The sequence below is a fragment of the Cupressus sempervirens genome, chromosome 11 (assembly GCF_028749045.1).
Source record: "Cupressus sempervirens isolate cs-2001-9-10 chromosome 11, ASM2874904v1, whole genome shotgun sequence".
Lineage (NCBI taxonomy): Eukaryota > Viridiplantae > Streptophyta > Pinopsida > Cupressales > Cupressaceae > Cupressus > Cupressus sempervirens.
In genome coordinates, this window is record NC_143128.1 from 615,033,559 (window position 1) to 615,057,761 (window position 24,203).

Below are 24,203 nucleotides of genomic sequence, written 5' to 3' on the forward strand. Positions count from 1 at the left end.
AATAGATAGATCTAAGTGTAACTATGGCTTATTTATCAATAGTAAATGAAGCATCAACTAAAAAGGTAACTAATAAACACAATCTAATTGATATTGGTACAGTGATCATGAGTTACATTAAATGTCACAACATTATTGCACTTTAGAAAGGCAAGGAATTAAGAAGGAAAAAACAACAAAAGCAAGAGACGTAATGCGTCATAGTTCTTGCCTAATGCATAATGGTTGTAGAGGCATAGATGAGTGAGAATCTAAATTAACATTATGAATGTGTCATGCCCAAAATTCGAGCAAAAACATACTAACAATTTTTTTAATAAAAACAATCACAACATATAATACTCGTTACCTCAAAAGTTAGATAAGATAAGATAAATTTATTAATGTCCAACAAAAGACCACAATGTGGGTCTATGGGATTGGAAGCTTACAACAAGGAAAAAGCAGACAAACGGAGCACCAAACGATGTCCAAAAAAGAACAAGCACAACAAAAGAAAAAAGCAGGAAACATCACGGAAAATATTAGGTATTCGTCTTCACAGGGAAAAAGTCCAACAGTGACTGATCTGTGCGGCTACTAGAAGCCTTGTGATGAAGCTGAGTGCCACGAGAGGAGTGTCATTGGCAAAAAGGTCCCCTGCGGGGTCTCACCGATTTGGAACAGCTCGTGTTAGGGAAACTGTACGGTCGCTTCACACCCCAAGTTGGAGTTAAGGGCGAGAAGAAGGTCGTAATAAGCTGTGCCTGGGTCTGACTCCTAGGAAATGAAAGCTGTAAAGTATGGTCATGAAGCTGTAAGGACTCGCGAAGGTAGAGTGCAATGCAACGCTGATCGGTTTACCTGAAAAAATTTGAGAGGGATCTGCAATCTCTAAACAAACAGTAAAATCTCCCTCTAATCTCGTAGTATATGGGGCATCTGAAAAGAAAATGAATCTCAAATTTTGCCTCTGCTAAGGTACAAAGTGTACACACCCGATCCTCTCTAGCAATATGGTGACCGTACTGAATCCGGAGTTTGTGTGAGCCCACCCTAAAGGAGCCAAGGGAGATACGAAGGGTGTGAGTCTAGTATCTATGTAAGTACTCAAGGCGTACAATAATCCCATCTCGGATAACTAAGAAGTGCTCAGCGTAGAAAGCCATCCTTGGACGTAGTCCCCCTAGAGGATCCACCCAGGTCTGTGTGATATACTTCCTGTAAATGTCAAGTTTGACATGCCCGTTCAACTCCTACTGAGAAGGGAGTAGATGAGCAGGGGCATCCAATGAGAACTGGTAGGGAGGAAGATGATCAATGTCAATCTCCACTGAACTCAGTAGGATAGTAGCCTGAGCATAGCAACCATGGGCTCTAGTGGCAAGATCGACGTCAACAATAGCAACTGAGGAGCAGTAGGCTAAATAAGGGTATCTGTGTTGGCCTTCCTCCGAGTCAGCAAAGCCACAAAGACGGTGGAGAAACTAGATCAAGTCAAAAATGGTTGCAAGTCTAAATGGGTGAGCATCGAACTCGGCCAAAATAATATTGTGGGGGGTAGAATTGTGACATCTGGTAATCCGATGGAGTAGCATAATTTGGGTACGCTCGATCATGGCCCAATCCGAGTCTAAAAGAGAAGGACCCCAAACCATCGAACCATAGAGCACTGTGGGTCTTACTAAGGAATCCAGGAGGGATGGCTTAGACGATGTATTCTGAAAGTGGTGTCTGAAGCACTGTCTCTCGAGCATGGCAAGGGAACCCAACCCTTTATTGATCCGAGGTTGAATAGTTGATCTGAAGCTGAAACGAGATCCATAAAACTTAACCCCAAGGTATGTGTAAGATGATGTAATCTCAACTTCCCAACCCTGGAAGTGAAAATGGAGATGTGAAGTCTTTAGACCGTTGAAGACCATAACCCGAGTCTTCTCAAGGTTCACAACCAGCTGTCTCATATCACAAAAAGATGCAAGTCTATCTAAAAGCCTCTGAAGACCCCTAGGAGAGGAAGCAAGAAGAACCACATCATCAGCAAAGAGAAGGATGGAGATCAATACCTGGTGTAGATGACAATCATCACTTGGAAGCAAGGAGTCACTAAGAAAAGCCTTGAGTTCATACAAATTAAGGTTGACCAATTGTATAACACAAATTAAGTTTATACAATTTCATACATTATGTTAGTATATCAAGTTATCTCACATTCAATCGGAATGCTAACATGACTCCTAGGAGAGCTAGTTTACATCTTCAAGGAGTTGACTTACCTCCTTGGCACTCGATTACTGGTTATTAGCATAACCTAATAGAGTTAATTGAACCATTAACATTTCTTCATTAAGTCATATATGTCAACCAATATCCTAGAATGTAATCCTAAAACAACAACCAAGACCAAGCAATCCATCCTATAAAACCTATGCACAAAGACGTAACACTTACTAACCTTAGATGCCTACAAGGTAATTACAATTAATAATAAGATCAAATAGCTTTAATTGGATCTTCAAAGATAAAATATATCTACAACTTGAAGTAATTTTAATCTTAAACCAATACAAAAATCTATTTCAAGAACGTTAACCATCTAATCTTAACATCTCATAAAATCGCTAAATTTTATTGACACTACTACCAATTATAATCCTGACACTCTAAACATACTAACAATTTTGACACAAGCTAATCTCAAAACCAAAAGACAATACTATCTTGACACTTATCAAAAAATTAACCTTTACTAGCTAACAACGAACCTCCAACGTTTAACTTAACTCCTGATGAAATCACTACAACTAAAACTAACTTATAGTATTTAAAATAACACTAGCTACTCAACTTTATAAAGTACTAATTTAATTTCTTACAAAATATCTAATTATGCTCAATTAACACAAAATCTAAAATTACAAATACCTAAAATGCATTCTAATATTTAGAAAGTAAGATTTGAAATGTATAATCCTAACTATCAAAAAAATAAACTTAAAATTTTATTTGCAATACAATTTAAAAGCTAATAACTATGACTACACAAGCTTTATTACTAATTATACTAATTTCTATCCATTAACTTTACTACTTTAACAAACACATATTGCTAACTCACTTAAAACTAAAATTATAACATACAAATTTAAATTTCCTGAAGTATAAATGAACCTACTCATAACAACACCCTTAATAGCCCTTATCCCCAAACCAACTAACTCTAACCCTACTAACATCTACCTAACTCAACACTACACAAACTATCAACTTATAAAACAACTAATCTACTCACTGCTACTTCCTAAGCCTACTCCCACCAACTCTCCACTTGGCCACTTGGCCACCCCCTATCCTAAGCTTCCTTGGGCGGATCCCAAGGCCTGTGCGCTGCCCCAAGCCTGTCCTTGCAGGTCTGATCCCACACACACACACATGGACAGAGCCCTAAAAAGGCCAGGCGCTAAAATGGGTAGGAGGAGTGTTAAACACTCATATTCTAACCTTGGCTTAAATGCCCCCACACACAACAATCACCTTCCTTGCCAAACGACTGGTCCACGTGAGCTTGCACAGATCTAGGGGGTACAAGGGTCGCATCCATCATAAAATTCATTGACTTAAGCTCCTAAGTACAGGTCTGCCACCCGCCTGACCAATCTGACGCCAAGGAAGATTGAGTGGGAAAAAAGAGTATGAGTTAATGCATAAGGATTTGTGGGATATTTGCTAAGGATATATTTGTGCATTTTAAATTTCTTTCCTCTTTTTTGAAAAAATAATTTTAAAAAAAAAAGAATCTTATAGAGAATATTCTCTGTTGTCATTTAGAGCAAATTTCACTTGCCCATACAAAATCTAGAGGGCTTATTTGCTCTTGGGACATCTTTTTTTTTTTTTTTTGTTCTTTTGTCCATATTTATACTAAGTGTAGATTTTTTTGAGTAAAGTTTATATTTCTAATTTAAGGGAATGATAATCCTTCTCGTTTAGGTGTTGAAAGTTTGCAACACATCTAATTAATCAAGGGGGGGATATATTTTTCTCACTAACGTTGATAATTATCGAGTTTTGATATTGTTTTAACCAAAATGTAAGACTATTTTAACTCCCAATAATCATAATAGTGAATTGACGTTTCCAAACATAACATTAGTTACTCTCACAACATAGTTGAAATTGAAAATTACATAGCTGATCATCCCCATTTTTATCCACTTTTCCATACACGTATACATAACCGAATATTTAAAATTCAAATGCAAGAAGTGTTAGTCAATCTTTTATCTGCTATAAATCAACCTAGTTCAAGGGCTCTATCGGGAAAGAACCAGTAAGAAAACCCGATGTCATTGCCAATTACATCAAAGTTTACATACATTTTTACATAATATTGCAATTCAAAAGAAATCTCTTCTAAGTCCTTCACAAGTGAATTCTTCCAATACCTTCAAACTCCAAGGAAAACAAGGAGAAGACAAAGGTTGACTCGAGGTGAAACATCACAACATCAAGAACAAATCAAGCATACACCCCAACCCGGTTTTACACAATAGATCCAAACATAGGACCTGACTAGGGGGGAGGTGGATTTTCCTAATGGAAGATGTCAATCACCATACCATAACATAGCCCTTTCGGAGCTAAAATTTCAAGGACTTCCATTCTTCTACAAGGCCCTTTTGAGGCTGTTCGCACAAGGATTTTCATTTCTTTCCATATTCAAGTATTCACAATATCAACAAGGTATGTGATGACAAGTAGGGGCCCATACATCCTACCCTGTTTCTCTCCTCAGACTGTACACCATTGAGGTCCAACTAAGGCCCTTCCCCCGTACATGGCCACTTCTTCCCTATCCAAGGGTGAGTAATGCCAAAACAATCCCCATGAAATCCCCTCAAAACAAAACATCAAAACAAGCATAAGAAAAACATCAAGAACAAGTTAAGATCCCTCCAAATCAATCCCAACACACAAGCAAGCAAAACAAAGAACAACACAACAACTTATGCATGATTCAAACATGAACAACATGGATAAACAAAATCAAAGAGTGAAGAACTCCTACCTTCACAAGAGTTATGGTAAAATAGAAAGTTGAAGAGAGCTTTTCCTTCTCTTCCTTCAATCTTCCAACTCTCTCTAAATTTAGAGATTGGGTAACAAAACTCAAAACTATTCCAAAATGCCTCTAAGTATGATCTTTAACTCAACTAGACTTCAAGTAACCTCAAGATGAAGTTTGAGTCACCAACTCAAGTAGGAGACAATCAATTTTCGCAATCAACCAAAAGTGGGGTTTTTGAGTGACCCTAAAAGTCAACCAAGGAGGCTAAGGGGGTGGAAAGTACTCTCCACCCATACCCTTACCTCTAGGGCACTTAAATTTAATGATTTTAGGCCTTAAAGACTTAATAGGAACCCATCAAAAGTTAGGAGAATTTTAAGACTATATAACAACCTTCAAAGAATGACAATGCAATTTAACACAAATAGTAAGGGGTTCAGCCTTGTCTTTCCATTTGATTTCTCGGTTAAGTATCCTGCACACTAATTGCACACATCAGTAATTCAAGAAAATCACATACATATATTGAAAACTTATCTGTATAGTTACATAAATTAAAACATGAATCCTTCATATAGATAACTATTTAATTCATTTCTTCTAAGATTTAATCATCAGTAGACACAAAATCAATATAACATAACTTATTCATTAATTTAGATTAACATACTAGAATAATCATCGTTAGGCATGTATTTACCTAACATCATGACATCACTAATTTAGGAATACTGAACTATCTGAAAGCATAACACTTAATCATTGAGGTACCAAAATCAACATCCTTATCACTAGGTGACAAAAAAATGCCTAGAATTGTCATTAGTAGAATTTTAATATTTACATAGTCGAGATAATGTAGTAGTTCTCGAGTCACTGAGCATTTTAAATAGGGAAGAATTAACTGATCACAATTTACATTAAGACATTCACAATATAAAACATTACATCTTATCCATTCCAATCTCCTATAGCAGTTTTAACAGAGCATTCGTATTGATAATTACATACAAGGGAGGACCTTACATTGCATTAATTTTTTTCCTATAAATGCACTTGTGATCTGATAGGATCGCTCATATTTTGTTGTTAAATTCTCGCCCTAGAAATGCACTTGTGATATGATAGGATGGCTCATATTTTGTTGTTAAGTTCTCTTGCTATATTATTATATCTTTGAGCATTTAAGCCCAAGAATAGCATTTACAATATAAAACATTACATCTTATCCATTCCAATCTCCTATAGCAGTTTTAACAGAGCATTCGTATTGATAATTACATACAAGGGAGGACCTTACATTGCATTAATTTTTTTCCTATAAATGCACTTGTGATCTGATAGGATCGCTCATATTTTGTTGTTAAATTCTCGCCCTAGAAATGCACTTGTGATATGATAGGATGGCTCATATTTTGTTGTTAAGTTCTCTTGCTATATTATTATATCTTTGGGCATTTAAGCCCAAGAATAAGAGGCCAAAGTTCCCAATATGGCACTAAGTACTTAATATCATACTATGATCAATACATATGCTTTAGACAAATTTGCACCTTCTAAGTTGACAACTTAAATTATGTGCAATGAGGAAAGATATCCATACCAATATTTGAATTATAGAACTTGAAGAAGTGATGAAGCATTTGGAGTATCACATAATATGTTTAAGCATACTATGCATGCTACTAGACAACCATAAGTAGTTGGAATAACTTCCCCAACTATGTATTATTCTCATCTTGATTATCAAATGGAACTCACACTATTTTTAATCATTAGCACTGGACAAAAACTAGGATAGAGATATAGATAGAGATAAATAATAGTATACAACAATAACAACATAAACATATATGCAGAGGAAAAAAAGATAGATAATATAGAGGAGGAAGAGTAAGAGAGAAAATAGTAAGATAGAGTGATACCAACATAAGTTGTGTGTGTGTGAGAGAGAATTAAATATAATTATTTTTCTTAATAAAACAAATAGTCAAAATAAAATCATGATTATAATAAAGAATTAAATATATTATATTTTAATTAATAAAACTAAGAAATTTAATTTTTATATTAAAACTCACATTTCTATAAGAAAAAATGAAATGTATTGAAATATAAAAAATATTTTATAAGTAAAACTAATTGTTTAATTTTACACAATTAGAGAAGGTTTACTATTTAATATTTTGTATTTCTAAATTTTTAATAAAATTAAGTAATTTTTCATTATGAAATAATATCTATATAATTTAATATGTACATTTATAAATAATAAATAGATGTAATACATATAAATTTGATGTTGATGGATAAATATGATATAATAAATAATAAATAAAATATAACTATTTAATTTTAATACATAGTTTATAAAAACCTAATAATAATTTAAATATCTTCTAAATTGAATTATTTCTATTTTGTGGTTATTTCTTTAGTATGTTTTTTGATATAAAATATAATTATTAATTTAATATTAAACTATATATTTAAGTTTTAAATGTATTTAAACTAAATGATAAATTGTTTAAATAAAAAAATATTAATAATAAAAAATACTATAATTTAAAAATTGTAACACTTATCAATTATACATATTACAAACACTATTATAAAATATAATTAAAAAATAATATTATTTAATTTATTTTTATAAAAGTAAAATAATAGTAATAATTTTACCACTTTTATTAAAAAAGCAAAGTTTTAAAAAAATTAGAAATTCAAATACAAAGATATAACATATTGAAATTATGTTAAAAAGACACACACACACACACACACACACACACACACACACACACACACACACACATTGAACTTATGCATTACATGAAGTTTTAGGAATAAGTTATATCAAATAGTCAAAAATAAACATCAATGTAAAATTAATAATAAATATATTTAAAATAAGAAATTAAAAATATTTAATAGATTGTGATAATTAATATTGATTAGACATGTTGTGTGAGGTGGAAGATAAAATGATTTGAAAAAATAAAATTTTATCAACTTGTCACAAATGTGAAAAAGATAAAGTTATAATTAATACATTCATTAATGCAAGATGAAGTTGTTAGAAAATATTTGTATTTTTTGTTGAAGAAAATTAATTTTCTCCCCCACCAAAAATAGTATAGACCAATAGAATGGATGAAAAAATATGATTTATAAAATACTGAAAAATTAGAAAAAGATATAAACATTTGAAATCTCATATAATCTTTTAAATTCTTGAATTTGATTGGTTAGTGTTAATGTCATATTTGGATTGACATGAATGCATAAGTATTCCTGCCTTGGCAGGAACTAATAATAATAAAAGATCACATTTTCTCATTTTATAAGAACGAAAAAGTGCAGAGAACGAAAAGAACGAGGACAACGAAGCCAAAGTAAAGGTGGAAAAGATAGATCAAGACGAAGACATTTTGAGCTACCAAAAACATGAAGTGAAAGGGCATCGAATGTACTGACACGTGGGTACATTGGTTAAAGGTTGTAGCACTCGCAAATAGAAAGTGTGGGCACATGCAAATCTTAAGACCAAACAACTTGTAGAGAGGGATTGCGAAAGGCATTGAACCACGTGAGGATTGTACAAATTGGCAGGAACAATTGTAAGAGGATGAGCAAAGTATAAGTTACATGTGTCATTCAATATAGGCAATGAAAGGGGAGAATTACCCTCAACGACTAAGGACTTAAACAAGCCGTTTCATGCAAGCTTAATGAGATTGCCATTAATACTATATAAAAAGTGAGAACCAAGGTATAAGGAGGTGAAGGCCTTGGGTAAACGATAAAAAATAAGTAATAAGGTATGCTTTTTAGGCAATGATCATGTTATAAATATTCCTTTATGTTTAAATACACAAACTTATTAGGAATTTATTTTTCCCCTAATAGAATGAATCTTTCGGGTAAGACATCACACTTCTTGATCAAGTCCTCCCTATAATAGTCTACATGGTAATGAATTTAATGTATGTATGTATATATGTATTACATATATGATTGCACATGTATAAAACATCTTTAAAAGAATAAATTTTATGTAAATGTGATGCAGGAGCATCCAGAGGTATAAGGGCAATCCTATGTCACCCAAAAAAAAAAGTACTTAGACTTAGTTTCTGTTTCATGTGTTTTCATTTCTGGATACCCATTTGGGTCAAATAAAGGTTCCAACTCTCACAGTTCCACTATCAGTGTTCTAGGATAGAGTATTTGAACACCTTGGGATACGTGTAAATGCCAAAAAAATAGGAGTATGTAATTGAGCCATCATTTTGGTGAACTAGGAGGTGTAAATTGGCCAGATGAATGTAATTGTAATTTAGAGCATTCCAAAAAAAAAATCAGGTCAAAAGGCCCCACGGTTTGAAAGTTATCACAGTTTTTTGGGTTTTGGAGACCTCCTAAGAATGCTTCAAAGTTAGGTTAGGGGCATTAAATGACCTCGAAAAGGGCCGAAAAATGGGGGACAAGCAAAGCTGGTCCATAGGGCTATAGAGGGCTTCGAGAGCTTTCTAGAAATGTAAACGGTTCGTCAATCGGAGCTACGGTTCAAAAGTTATGCCTCTCAGAAGTTCAGTTACCGTTTTTGGATTCTTCTAGATTTGCACCAACTTCTAACGTGGCTTCTGGAGCCTTCTACTTGGTCGGTGGATGCCTACTAGCACTTTCTAGAATGTATTCCTAGTCCTTAACCCTCCGAGGTCTATTTAAGGACATTTCTGGCATTGTAAAAGACAGTTCGGAGTGGAGTTTGAGAGGAGGTACTAAAAGGAGAAATTATCTCCAGATTTATGTTATTGTAAGCCCATAGGGCATGTTATGAAGTCTATTTTCTCTGTACTGAATGTACTAGCTTATTTTCACAGTTAATACAATTTCCCTTTTCCTGTTGTGTCCATTCTGTGCTTGGGTTGTGTCCCTATCAAAATGATATTATGCTCTTTTAAGGGATAATTGTAATGAGATCAATATAATGTCCTATAAGGAAGAGATTGATCTATATTAATAGTGCCAATATGAGAGATTGATAATCTCCATCTGATTGACACGACCATATGACCTCTACAATGTCAGTATGTGAGACAAATGATCTCTATTTGACCGACATCGTTGTGAATTGAGGAATTTCTATAATATTGGCATGTGAGATTAGTAATCTCCATTAGACCGATATGCCTAAGATTATCATGATCTCTATAATGGCAGTATATGAGATTGATATGATCTCCACCTGACCAACATGACTGAGATTGATGTGCCAAAATATTCTAATGATGTCAACATATGCATATGCGAATGTTTTTATATAGGAAACGTTCTATCCTAGAAGAATTTTAAGGGGTGCACACTAGGGAAGATAATTGAATAACAAAGAGTTAGAATACCTGATTTAGAGATGACTTCAAGGTTGAGGCTAAGTTAGAGGGTAGAATACTATGATTAAACTTATTATTGTTGAATTTTGACATCTATTTTGCAGGTAATATTTATCCCAAACTAATCCTAATAGTAGGTACATTGTAGTTACAAATATGATGTTTTTCCATCTAATCACACATAGTTGATCCTTGTGATTGTTTTTACCTAGTGGTCTCTAGATCCCATCCTTGATCCATATTTTGCTCCACCTATCTGATTCAATTCTTCATCTTATCACTCTTTGCTATTATTTGTTGGAATTTCCCAACATTGTAGCGAATCATATTTTCATCCAGTATGAGTTATTTGGAAAGATATGTATGTGTTAGAAATCACATACAAATAACATCAATTAAATGGAAAATGAAAATTAAACAGAGGAATAAAAAACACACAATTAATAACAACAATTTTTTTTTGTATGGTTTACCCAAACTCAAGCTACATCTACCAAATAGATAGTCGTATATTATTATTTAGCAAAATCAAATTGTTTACAATCAATAATTGCTTTCAACTCAATATTGCTACAAAATGTTACACAATTCTCATATGAAAACCCTAAGCCTAACCCATTCAAGTGTCCCAATAAAAGTCGATAAAAATAACCTCCGAGTCTGATTAGGCTCTATATAACAACATTATGTGGATACACATGATCTAGGAATACTACTTAAAGAATCAATTGATAATATTGGTTTGAGGGCAAGATTTAGAAAGTCTTATGACAATTTAACCTAGATGTGATCTAAGAGGTGTGTGCAATAAACATTTTTCATGAGTCATACCTTTGCAATTCAAGAGGTGATACATGATATTGGTATGTGATGTTTCACTTAGAAAATCTAAGCTACTCTTTAAGAATGATAAAAATTCATCACAAAACATTGAGGTTGCAATCTTGAGATTTGAGATGATTTAGGGAGAATCAATGCAAATAAATCAAGAGGGAACACAATCTTTGAATTAGGAGTGGTCCCTCTAAATCGTAAATGAATACCTTAAAGGAATTTGTCGTGGGAATTTCATGGACATGATCATCAATGCAAGATTTGAAGAGTAGGTTATTGTGGGCAACTATATTAAAAAATGTGGCCGACGTGATAAGGTGGTATGCTTGCCAAAGGTTTTAGGTAAATTGACATTTTTAGGTGCATTCCTCAATCTTAGTAAAGTCTTATTTTCTTTTACGGGGGATTAATTTCATTAGAGAAATAGTAGAGCAGTTAAATAATGGTTGTAGGTGGATACATGTAGTATTAACTATTTTGTTAAGTGGGTTGAAATAGCCCTCTCGAGAAATGGAAAATTGAAGGTGCCATTTGGTTTCTTGAAAAATAATCTAATCATATTTGGTGTGTTTGTGATATTAATGGTTGATGACACCACAAGCTTTGTATATCATTTGTTTGTGCCAAGTGTGCAATCAATTTGACCTCATTATTATGATGTTATTTGATTACTTTAATGACCATCAATGTAATATATGTAAATCATTGCAAATGTTACTTTAATCTATTTCTTATTCTTGTAAATTCTTTTTAATGATCTATTCGATCATTTGCTAATACAACAAAGTGTTTCACCAATTACTACTTAGTAATTTGGTATTAGAGCCTTTTACAAAAAAATAAATAAATATTTTTTGAATTTTTTTTTTTTTTTGAGTCTTTTGAAAAAAATATGTTTTTGAATTTTTTTTTTTTATGAACAAAGTTTGGGTTGTGGTTTTCAACCCAAATAGAGTTGTAGGTATATGGACGCTGATTTTGTAAAGGAAAAGATCCCTGCATGTGATCGTTTTTGGCCATTTTTTCTTTCTTTCTATAAAGCCTCGACGACTCATTTTCTAACACTTTTTGCTACTACTGCTAGGTGACATGCTATTCTGAAAAGAGTTTGGGTCATGGTTTTTAAACCGAATAAGGATGCATGTGCTTAGACATTGGTTTTGTGTGGGGAAATATCCCTACGTGCTACTATTTTTGGGCCATTTTTTTTAAAGCCATGATGACTCATTTTTGATATTTTTTGTTGTTGTTGGGCAACATACTCTTTTGCACAATGTATTTTTGGGCCTTTTTGCAACTCCAAACATTGTTTTCACACTTTCAAATGACCTATTTTTGGCCATTTTTTCCTAATGATCACATTCCACGAGATTCTAGGTCTATTTTCTTCAAAAGCATAAGTTTTTAGTAGTTATTTGATAAAAAATACTCCACCTATAGGCATTTTGAGCTCTCATGAGGGCTCTCTACCATACTTTTGTTGTTTCAGACAAACATCCACCCTTATATTATGAGATTTCACTTATCTACTTTAGTTGTCTAGGATTTCCTTAAAAACTCTTTGTTTACTTGATGGCTTTAGAATCTAATTCCCAATTCTTCTAGAGTTTTTTGAGATCTCAACTTGGTTGCTTTTGAATTTTTTTGGGTGACTCATTTTCTATGCCAGTCAAAAAATTAATTTAATTTCAGATTCTTTTTGGGTTTTTCCAGAGCTCTTCTAGGTTTGAATTTATTTTTTCTAGGCCAATCAATTTTGTGCAAGAAAAGATCCCTATATGTGACCATTTTTTTGCCATTTTTTCTTTCTTTCTTTAATGCCTCAACGATTCACTTTCTGGAATTTTTTGTTACTTTTGCGTGACATGCTATTCTGAATAGAGTTTGGGTCATGGTTTTAAAACCAAATATGGATGCATGTTCTTCATGCTAGTTTTGTGCAAGAAAAGATCATCACGTGCTATAGTTTTTCATTCATTTTTCTAAAGCCACAGTGACTCATTTTTTTATCATTTTATTTTGATTAAGTAAAAATAGGTTTTGAAAGGACTCGAAACCTTGTACAAAGAGAAAAAGAAAAGATATAGCAATGAAAGATCTTTAAACAACTATGGAACACCACCCAAAAAACTAGAGGAACTCACCATAGTTCCCATCAAGATGGCAAAAAACCCACCTAGCTAAACACAACAAAGGACCAACAAGATCATTTTGGCCAAATCATATGTGAATGTAAAGACGTCAAACAGAGGTTTGGAGGATTTGATTTTTTTTCCTTTAATTGATGTCCATCCATCCTCCACCTTTCCAGTAGCCATTTGCCAATCCAGAGAACAACCATAAGGACCTACTAAAGGGAAAACAACACCAGTAACCACAGAAGGGAAAGGGGTAGCACCACAACTAACCCCCAAGGCCTTCCCAAGAGAAACATGGGCACCAATACCCACAACAACAGGAGATAAGGCAGTTGAATCAGTGCTAGCAACGACGCTCTGGATAGGGACATCAATAATAGAAGGGACAACCTTAACTTTATGAATGAAACCTGCCTTAGAGACCACATCTGTAGCATCCAAGACAACAACAGTAGCAACTGCCAAAGAATGATCAATCTAAGGTGAGCAATCCATGACACGCCCTTCCTTGGAAAGTTTTTGAACCGTATAATGATGGTTCGAAACCCCCAACCACCAAGAAGGTGATTTCTTTGATCTATTTTTGATCATTTTGTTGTTGTCGGGCGACATACTTTTTGTGCGAAACGTTTTGGGGCTTTTTGCATCTCCAAGCATTGTTTTCACACTTTCAAATGACCTATTTTTGGTCTTTTTTTCCTAATAACTACATTCCATGAGATTCTAGGTCTATTTTTCTCAAAAGCATAAGTTTTTAGTAGTTATTTGATAAAAAATTACTCCTCTTGTAGTTGTTTTGAGCTCTCACAAGGGTTCTCTACCATGCTTTTGTTGTTTCAGACAAACATTTGCCATTATTTTATGAGATTTCGCTTATCTACTTTAGCCGTCTAGGGTTCCTTCAAAACTCTCTGTTTAGTTGATGGCTTCAAAATATAATTCCCAATTCTTCTTGGGTTTTTTCAGATCTCAACTCTGTTGCTTTCAGATTTTTCTATGTGACTCATTTTCTGTGCCAGTCATAAAATTATTTTAATTTCAGATTCCTTTTGGATTTTTTTGAGAGGTCTTCTAGGTTTGCATCGATTTTTTTTGGACTAGTCAATTATTTTTCTTGAAATATGTGCTAGTTGTTTTAAAATTATTTTCAAGTTTGTAACTAAAATTTTCTTTGTATTCTCAACATTGGAATTCATGTTTTTGATGTGATATATTCTCTTCTTTGTTCTTCATTTTTCATGTATTGGAAAATGTGCAAGATGATGTCATTGACCGACTTAATATTGGAAGGCAATCAATTCAATGACAAAAATTATAACATCAAGAAGGAACACATGCTGACAATCTTTGAATATTGTCATCTTGATGAGCTTGTTTTGGGAGCAAATGGTCGTCCTATTGCAGTTGAATTAGAGTAGGACAAGTTTGTTGACCAGAATTAATAAGCGTTTATGCTTCTCAAGATCTTTGTCACATATGATCAATTGCCTTAGATTCCTTCTAGGAAGTCGATTTAGTCATCTAGAAGCATCTCAAAGAGTTGCATGCGACTTCAAACAAAAGTAAATAACTCTTCCTAAAGAACTAGTTCTTCCTCATGATGGATGAATGGGTGTTTAGACTTACAAGAGCATCTCATGACGATCAAAGACATTGAAGATCATCTTGAGATATTTGCCAGAAAATGGAGGAAGCATATATGGTAGTCATAACCTTGAAGAGTCTACCTAAATCTTATGAGAACTGTACAAAGGCTCAACATTACTTCCACTAATGTTGATATGGAATTTCCAGAGTTGTGCACCAAACTCCCGTAGTAGGATTATTGGAAACAACAATTTGATAGTGGTCCCACTTTATCTTCCTCATAGAAAGCCTTTATAACTAAATCTCTTCTCAAGAATAAAGGAAAATCTCAATCATCTTAATAGAAGGGCCCTAGTTAGTCACATCATGGTCTGAGGAAGAAGAAGGTTCAGTGTAACTATTGTTATAAATATGACCACTTGATCAAGGATTATTACAATCATTTAGCTTCTAAGCAAGGAAAGCAAGGCGGATCTCATCCTAAAGCCAATGTTGTTGAGTACACAAAGTATAAAGAGTTTGCATTTTAGGCCTTCATGACCAAATGATCTACAAAGCATGTGAAATCTTGTGCCTAGTATATATATTTTGATGCTTCTCAATATTTCACTCATAGACATGATTGGTTTATAGAATTTTCTCCCTATTCTATTTCAATCATATTTGGAGGAGGTGAAGAATATACCATTGTCAACAAGGGAAGTGTTTAGATACAATGTAGTGAGAGGAATCTCATTTTCCTCAATGTATACTATGTTTTTGGCATGGAACTAAACCTATTGTTGGTGAGTTAGATAGTGAGATATTCTCCTTAGTTTGATGTGGTACTCATTGCACACAAGTGTTTATTTTTTGATTGTGCAACACACTACTATTGATGTTAATATTGAGGATCATAGTCTATACAAAATTGTGGACATAAGTGATTCTCTTGAGCACGCCTTTGCAACAAAACCATATATTGTTAGTAGTCTTTGGCATCAATAATATAATCACCCAAACATTAATTATCTTACTCAGCTTGTTCAAGAGGATTTAGTACTCAACCTACCTAAAATTAAAACTCAAAATCATCAAGTTTGTGGAGCTTGTCACTCTAAGAAGCAATGTAAAACACCGTTCAAGGATGGTGACTAACGATGAGCCTTTAAGGTACTACAGTTTGTCCATAGTGAGGTATGTGGTCAGATGAATACTCTTGTTACTAGCTGTAGATATTTCTTTCTTTTTGTTAATGATTTTAGTTATAAAATATGGGTGTACTTTCTTAGACAAAAATCAAACGTGTTTGTTGTATTTCAAAAATTTAAGACCTTAGTAGAAAAAGAGTTTGTTTGTGCTATTACATCTCTTAGGTTTGATAATAGAGAGGGCAAAGCTTTATTCTACTGCTTTCCCCACTTTTTGTAATACAAATGATTAAAAACATTAGTTAACCACACCATACAACCCTCAACAAAATGACGTTGTAGAACGTTGCAACCACACCATTATTGAAATGACCAAATCTATGATGGGACACATAAATTTCCTAAGAAATATTGGGTAGAAGCCATGTTTACTATGATCTATCTCTTTAATCAATGTCCCACACCTTATGGATCGGTCGCAAACCTAGGATCAACCATCTGAAAGTTTTTTGTCTCTTTAGCATATATATGGATTCTAGATGCCCAATGCTCCAATTTGGATTCCATGACTTAGAAGCTTATGTTTATAGGACACAACGACAACCATAAGGCTTATCGACCAATTGATGTAAACACCAATTCTCTCATCTTTGGTTATTATGTTGCCTTTGATTATGATCAGGGACCCTTTCAACTTTTGTCATCTAAGAAATATTTTGAGCCTTTAAAGGTTTCTTATTTGGGTGCCCGTCATCCATTAGGTTCATTTGATGAGAGGGATGATGCAAATTTTGTATTTGATGGTGCACTACATGAATTTCCTTCTGATGATGCTAATCATCCATTTGTTCAAGATTCTTTTCCACTTCTAGCTCTAGTTATTACTCCATTTAATGTTGGCACATCTACACTCCAACCTAAATGAATGGATAAGACCATCAATTATCTTTATCTTGATGAGCTAAATTGAGGGTAGATCTTCTAGAAATAAAGGCATGCAACGAATGGCAAGGCTTTCATGGCTAACCTTCATAGTATTTATGGGCCTCAAACATTTAGAGAGACAACAAGGATTCCAGAGTGGGAACATGAAATGAGTGTAGAATACTAGACTCCTCAAAAAAACAACACCTTGGTCTCTCTAATCTTCCTCTAGGGAAGAAGCCCATTAGCTACAAATGGGTATATAATGTCAATTATCATGCAAATGGCACCTTAGATAAATATAAGGCAAGATTAGTTGATTGAGGATTCATACAACAAAAGGTTATAGACTATGAGGAAACAAAGATAAAAACTTGTTTTCGCTGGAGGAAATAAGATAGTCTAGTTTAATTTCTAGCAAGGATGAATTAGCTTAGTCTTTTCAATTCTTTGAAGCATGTAGTAGATTAACATTTTCTTTATTCTAGTTTTCTTAGAGTAGGTTAGAATTCTACTAGTATGTTGTATAATAGTTTGTTAAAAAAGTTTCCTTAGTTCTCTTTTGTAAACAACCTTGGACACCGCCTTGGACTGATAAATTAAATGATGAGAATTTCATTGAACCCATCAACAATTGAAGCAAATATGCCAATTATTTCAGAATTTTTGATGTATAATTTGTAAGAAATGAGTGAAGAGGAGGATGTTACAATTTATTTAAGGGTATGTAAATTGAAAAAATTATACTAGATTATGATGATTGCACATGAAAGAATAATGACATTGGAACAAAAAATGAACTTGTTATTTGACAAAAAAGTATTTTAAAGGTGTTTTCAATGAAAATATTTGATCCTCATATAAAATGCTAGATTACAAGATACATAAAAGCATGGTAGTTTTTATGCTTTATGGATTGGTGTGTATCAAGTGGTTGATAAGTGCACATGGGATATATTATTTTTTAGGAGTGTGGAGGATGTCATGTACTTGGTTAATGACTATCAAAAAAAATATTTCTCTTAGTTGGTGATAATATAATGTACACTATGTTACAAGCTAGGATTGTCATTGCACCAAAAGATTGATCTGTCAATGCCCGATACAACCACTAGACTTATAAAATACATGGGTCAAGTAAGCCATGTCATGAACCTCAAAGGGGAAAGTTGGTGGTTAGTCCAACAATCCTCCCCTCCCTCAATGTTTCGTACGAAGATTCAAACCTATGACCAAGCTTTGAGTAATGAATTCAATTTCTTGGGGAATTTGGTCTAATTTATGGTTGCTGTGAGTACTTTGGATGCTCTTGTGATGATTTTGTAAGAATGGATTTGATGCAATGAAAGAATTATGCTAAGATCTAGAAGCCCAATGAATAACACAAATGAGAGAGAAATACTATGATAAATAGGGATCAATCAAAAGGTGCAAACGCTAGTACATTTTGACTCATTTTTGGACAAAAATTGGTCAAATTTTTGTCTCATGTTGGTTGAATTTTCAACCAAATGCTTTGTGGCTATTTTTTTTGTCAAAAATTCGACCAAGTCTTGTAGGTGTTAGAATTTCAATGATGCATTTGGTCGGAAATGGTGTCCTTTGTAAATAAGACCAATGGTCAAAATCTTGACCAAATTTTGTCAAAATGTCAACGAAAGCATCAAACCAAATGCCAAAATCACGATGACATCCTAGTCAAAATTTCCACCAAATATTGGTTGAAAGTTCAACCAAAGTTGGCCCTTGATCGACTAGGATGCCAAACCCATGACAATAATTTTGACAAATGTTTGGTGGAAATTTTGACCAACATGTTTTGTTTAATTATTATTTTATTGGAAGATAAATATCCAAAGCAATCACCAATGACAACCTGGTCAATGATTAGTTTGGATATTTATCTTTAGGTCATTGGTCGGTCTACCACCACCTTGAGATGAGATTTCACAAACCTATACTGATGGCACTACAAGTGGCTACAAATGGATGAGGTTATCATCTATCAGGGTGTCTCATTCCCTACATCTAGACCATGGAGAGGGAGAGAATATATGTTATTGCTTAATTAAATGAATCTAACTACAAGAGAATTACATTGCCTCAAGTAGTCATTGCTTGAGGAGATGTAACCTCAGACTCATGAGTAACCTTAACACATCATCAAGCCATTCAATTTATTCCTTTGAAAACATAGTGTACAGTTGTAGTAACAACTTAGTGAATAAAAAATGAAGGTAGAATTTAAGTATATCACATGTGCATTATATGATCCACCAATTGTTGGTAAAACTAGATTTTATACATGGTCCGAGAGAGTGGGCTTAGCTACATCTTAAATTTTGCTAGGGAGACATGTCACACCTCCCTAACATTGAGGGTGACTTATTCCTTTATGAAACTAAAAGACCTCAACTAACTAATAGGTGTCCTAGTCATGTTTGAACTCTTAATTAAAAAACAATAATATAGGAACATGCAAGAATCACTACACGAGTTAATGAAACACGATATTATCATCTTGCAAACTCCTTCAGATCCTCTGGGTGTTAACTCCTTCCAAGACAGAGTTGGAAAAGTTTTCTGGCAATTGCATTTGATTTGTGTCCTCTAACTTCTTCCACATAGGTTGCAAGGGCCCTCTTAACAAACAAGCATGCATTCACATTATATCATTAATAACAATATTACAGTGTAATAACCATGGACAATCACATACCATAATCATTCATTATATATAACATATATATCATAATTAAGTTAAAACATTGTCCACACATTAAAGTTTGATGGAAGTAATGAATAGGATAAAGAAGCTAAAATAGTGCCAATTGCAGGACTCATAACTTCCCCCATTACACTTTTAGTTGTCCTCACACAAACAAGGGCCTAAGATTAAAATATAACAGATCACATCTATAATCTATGAATTTTTTCTTAGTACCTTTTTTTATTGATTTTAATTGTTTTATTATTTTGGTCTGAGTAGTTAAGAGTTTCAATGTTTGCCATCTCATCATCAACATCTTCTGCCTCCTCCCCTGCATCATCATTCTCGTGGTCCTGCCAATACACAACTAAACTAAGGACATTTGAAACTTCATATCAAGCACTACTATTATTTCAAGCTTACATGGAAAAAATAAAAATCAATCATTATCTTGTGTCTATGTCAAGAAAATAAGTAGGCATTTAGTATTTACTAGTTTATCTAAAACAAAACTTATAAAAGTTGAACTAGACTTATATCCTAAAGTCCTCTTCCTATCACCTGAATCTCCTGCCCAATCAAAACCCACAATTCCTTGCAGCATCAATTCATCATTTCCTAAATATCTCATACCAAAATGTATTGTGCCCTTCAATTACAATATACTCAGTGTATCTACCTTGACTATTTCAAAGACTATTTCTAACATGACTAATAGATGTGTATTGTATGTCAAAATACGAAACAATATGGCATGTTCTTTGGAACAAAACATATTGTGGTTGTTTGGGAGAAGAAATCATTAAAATGAGTGCTCTTCTTTGTAAAAACCACTAATTTGGAAGTTATCAATTTAGAAACTGGCATGGTAATGGGTTCTGAAAGACCATCTAGCTATAATGAATTCCCTTTCTTCAGCAATAAAGATGCAAGATAACTTGTATTGGCACTTCCAACCTTTACCTCAAAGATTTGACTACTTCTAAAGCTAAACCAAACAATGGATCTATGGTGACATGATGGAGTTTGGTGCTAAGAAAGACATGTTGGCTCCAATTTCCTATATAGTAAAAAAAATTAGTACACCCATTATTTAACATAGTAATATAGGATATCATTTTTCAGAAAACTCTTGCTATTATAAAATAATCAAGAAGCAGATGGTGCAGGGGCACCTAGGTGGGCTAAGGAAGACCTAGGGATCCCTTTTGGATTTTGTCTTGTAGTGGTGCTAGCCACATCACTAGGTGAATAAAGGGACTCATGTAGTCCTAAGAAGGTAAGATGTTAGGTTTGGCAATCCCAGTTAGGTCAAAGTTGATCACTAAGCCAAAATAGGTGTTGCCAAAATAGGTGTTTTGGGGCCTAGAAGGGTACAATGGTTAAGTAGAACATTTTAGGCCATATTTAGGTGTTTAAGGTCCTATCACAACATTATGAAAGATTTCATGGCTTTTGGAGAAAGTTTGAGGGCTTAACTCCATAAGATGTAAAAGTTGCTCAATTGTTGTCAATGTTGTCAATGACAACATTGACAACTTTTCTTGCAAATTCGAGCAACTTTTTCTAGGAGCTGTAATAACTGTTTGAAATAGTTAGAAGCACGAGTGGAAAGCCTATATGAGGCCATTCTCAACTTGTTCAAGGGGTTGGAGAAGTTTGTTATTGAATTGTACAAACTGTGCAACAAATTTTGAATACCAGTTTTATGCATTTGAATTCTTCTAGAAAAAATATGGATTAGATTAGGAAATTTTTTAAATTGGAAGTGTTAGAGTAGGTTGATTCAAGGTTTTTTATAGTTTCAATTGATCATTTCATAATGTTTTGTGTGCTTAAATTATTTTGGTTTCTACTAGCCTATTGTTTTGAATTAGGCTGTTTGTGCAAATGGAGTCATACAACCACTTCCCACCATAGGTTTTGTAAAAGATTTTGGGATTTGGAACATGATTCCATGTACATTTTTTACAGTGGAGATGGGGCCCTGGAATGTTGAGGAGGAATATTTGAAGTGATGCCCTAGGAAAGTTCTGGTAACTTGGTTAGGGATCACAAAGAAGAGCAAGTGAGATGGGAGTGGTTGAGCATGTCTGATACTTCAACTTGAGATTGGATTATGTTAGAAGGTGTTTTGGAGTAACCCCAATCCAAATGGGAAGCCTTGGTGGAAGTCCTAAGGAAGGAAAAACACTCTTTCCATTAGACAATATGCAAAACCCTTGAAACCCTTGTTTTAAGACTAAAATTGTGCCCGTACGGTTCAGAGAATTTGGGAACCCTAGACCCCCAAAATCCTTAAGGTATTTGAAAAAGGTACTTAGAATGGTGGTTTTTTAGGACCCTTGTTAAGAAATTTTGCAAGATAATTGGGTTTTTCTGCATTTGGAGGGCTAATTCTTGTAGCCCTATTTACAACATTTGAATGTGTTTTTGCTTAAGGGTTGGAACTCAGTTAGGATTTCTTGGTTTTTTTTGTTTGAGGAACTAGTGGAGAGTCCAAATACATTTCTAGATGACTATCCACTCATTTTTGGAGTTCAAAAATCATTTGGGGTTATTTGTGTAGAATGAGAGTTAACAAGCAAGATTGTTCTACTTAATTGATGTGTACCAATTGAAAGGTTTAGGAACTACTTGGTTAGAGTCCCAAAGAGAATAGGGTGAGTAGAAGCCCTATTTGGTCAAGTGTATGACCTAAGGAGACCCTAAAGAAGAGCTTGGGGGAGAAGCAAGATTAGTTGTCACATTAGCAGAGAAAGGTCAAATAAGCTAATGAATTGAAAAATAATGATTCTAAAAAGCTACAAAAATTAGATTTTGTAACATGCAGTAGGATACAATTAATATTGATAAACATCTTACTTGAGATCTTGAGTTATGCGGTGCAACACAAACAATGACTCCATGATCTCAGGTTGTAGAAGGTTATGGCAGTCTGCATATCTAATTATTATGTCGTCTAGGAATTTAGAGCTTTTATTCCCTCCCTATAATCCATCTTCATAAAATTCCTATTTTAAAGGTTTCAAATTCATAATTATACCCTCAAAACAAGCTACAGAAAACACGAGCAGTAAGAAAAATAAAAAAATGTATTTCATGTAGGTTATTGATTCCTCCAAAGTAGCTCACTTGTGTATGAAAATGTGTAATTTCTCTTGCCAGGTTGGCTAGTAGTTGTTACAAAATACATCTCATAACAAGTCTCCATGATATCCTCTGCAAGCTTCAAGTTTTTTATGTCCTCAATAGTCATTAAACCTTCTTCTGTTGCCATATGTTTTGTCAGGCCTCTAGTTGCCCCAAGTGCAAGGGTGCCAGGTAGAAAACATACCTTCAGATATAATTACATGAAAAATTTTTGGGTTCTAATAGAAACAACTGATCAATGTAACATGAAACATGAGCAAGCAACTCATTTACCCAATTCTTAAGTTCTTAACAATAATGATGAAAGCATGATGTCAGTTCAATTGGGAATCAAGCAAATAGACTGCAATCAACTCTTTCATCAGTTAAATCAGACTGTATAAATCATTCAAACATCAAATGGGACAAGAGAATAAAGTCATATAAAATGCTTCTAAAACAATATCTTACATCTAAAAAATAATAAAAAATTCTTTAGAAATAATATTTTATATCTCAAAAGACCATAAGTGATACTAAAATGTTCTCATTGATAACCATTTTAGTAGATATGTAAAAGAATTAAGGAAATGTTGATAGTTTTTCATTAGATTATAAAGACATGCTAGTACAAAAGGAGAGAGCAAGTATTTGAGCCACATTTTAGGTATTAATTTTCAAGTAGAGTCTCCTTGTTATTGCAAATAAGTGGATGATAGAGTTAGAAACATCAAAAGACTTTGAGTTGAGAATTTGCAAGATTATAGGTACAAGTTGCAATGGAAAGTTAAAGCATGAGAAGCATTCCCTTTCGATGGGATAGTTGCTGCAAAAATCTATCGAGATGTTTAAAGAGAAAATATATTAGACATGCTTCGAGAGAGATTAAGATAAATAAGCACAAAAGACTAGCACATGACTTCTACCAAGGCATGCGTTAAAGTGCCTAATACCTATATTAACATGCATAATAGTTTCACTATATGTCTAAAGTAATCATTTCTATAGTGATTAAAGAAAAACATTGATATTTTGTGTAACATTGATGTTTCACCTCTATTAAAACCATCCAGATGCAATAAATATTTGGTAAATTTTTAAGCTTCTAATATCTAATTTCTTAAGAAATTTTATAAAAACACACAACTGAATACTAAGAAAACATAACAAATGCATAAGTCAAAAACCTCAATTGATAACAAGAAGTCATAGTCACATAATTAATAATAATAAGATTAGGTGTCACAACAATTGCATAGAATTCATCTACAACAAATTCCAAAATGTGTATATGATAATTATTAA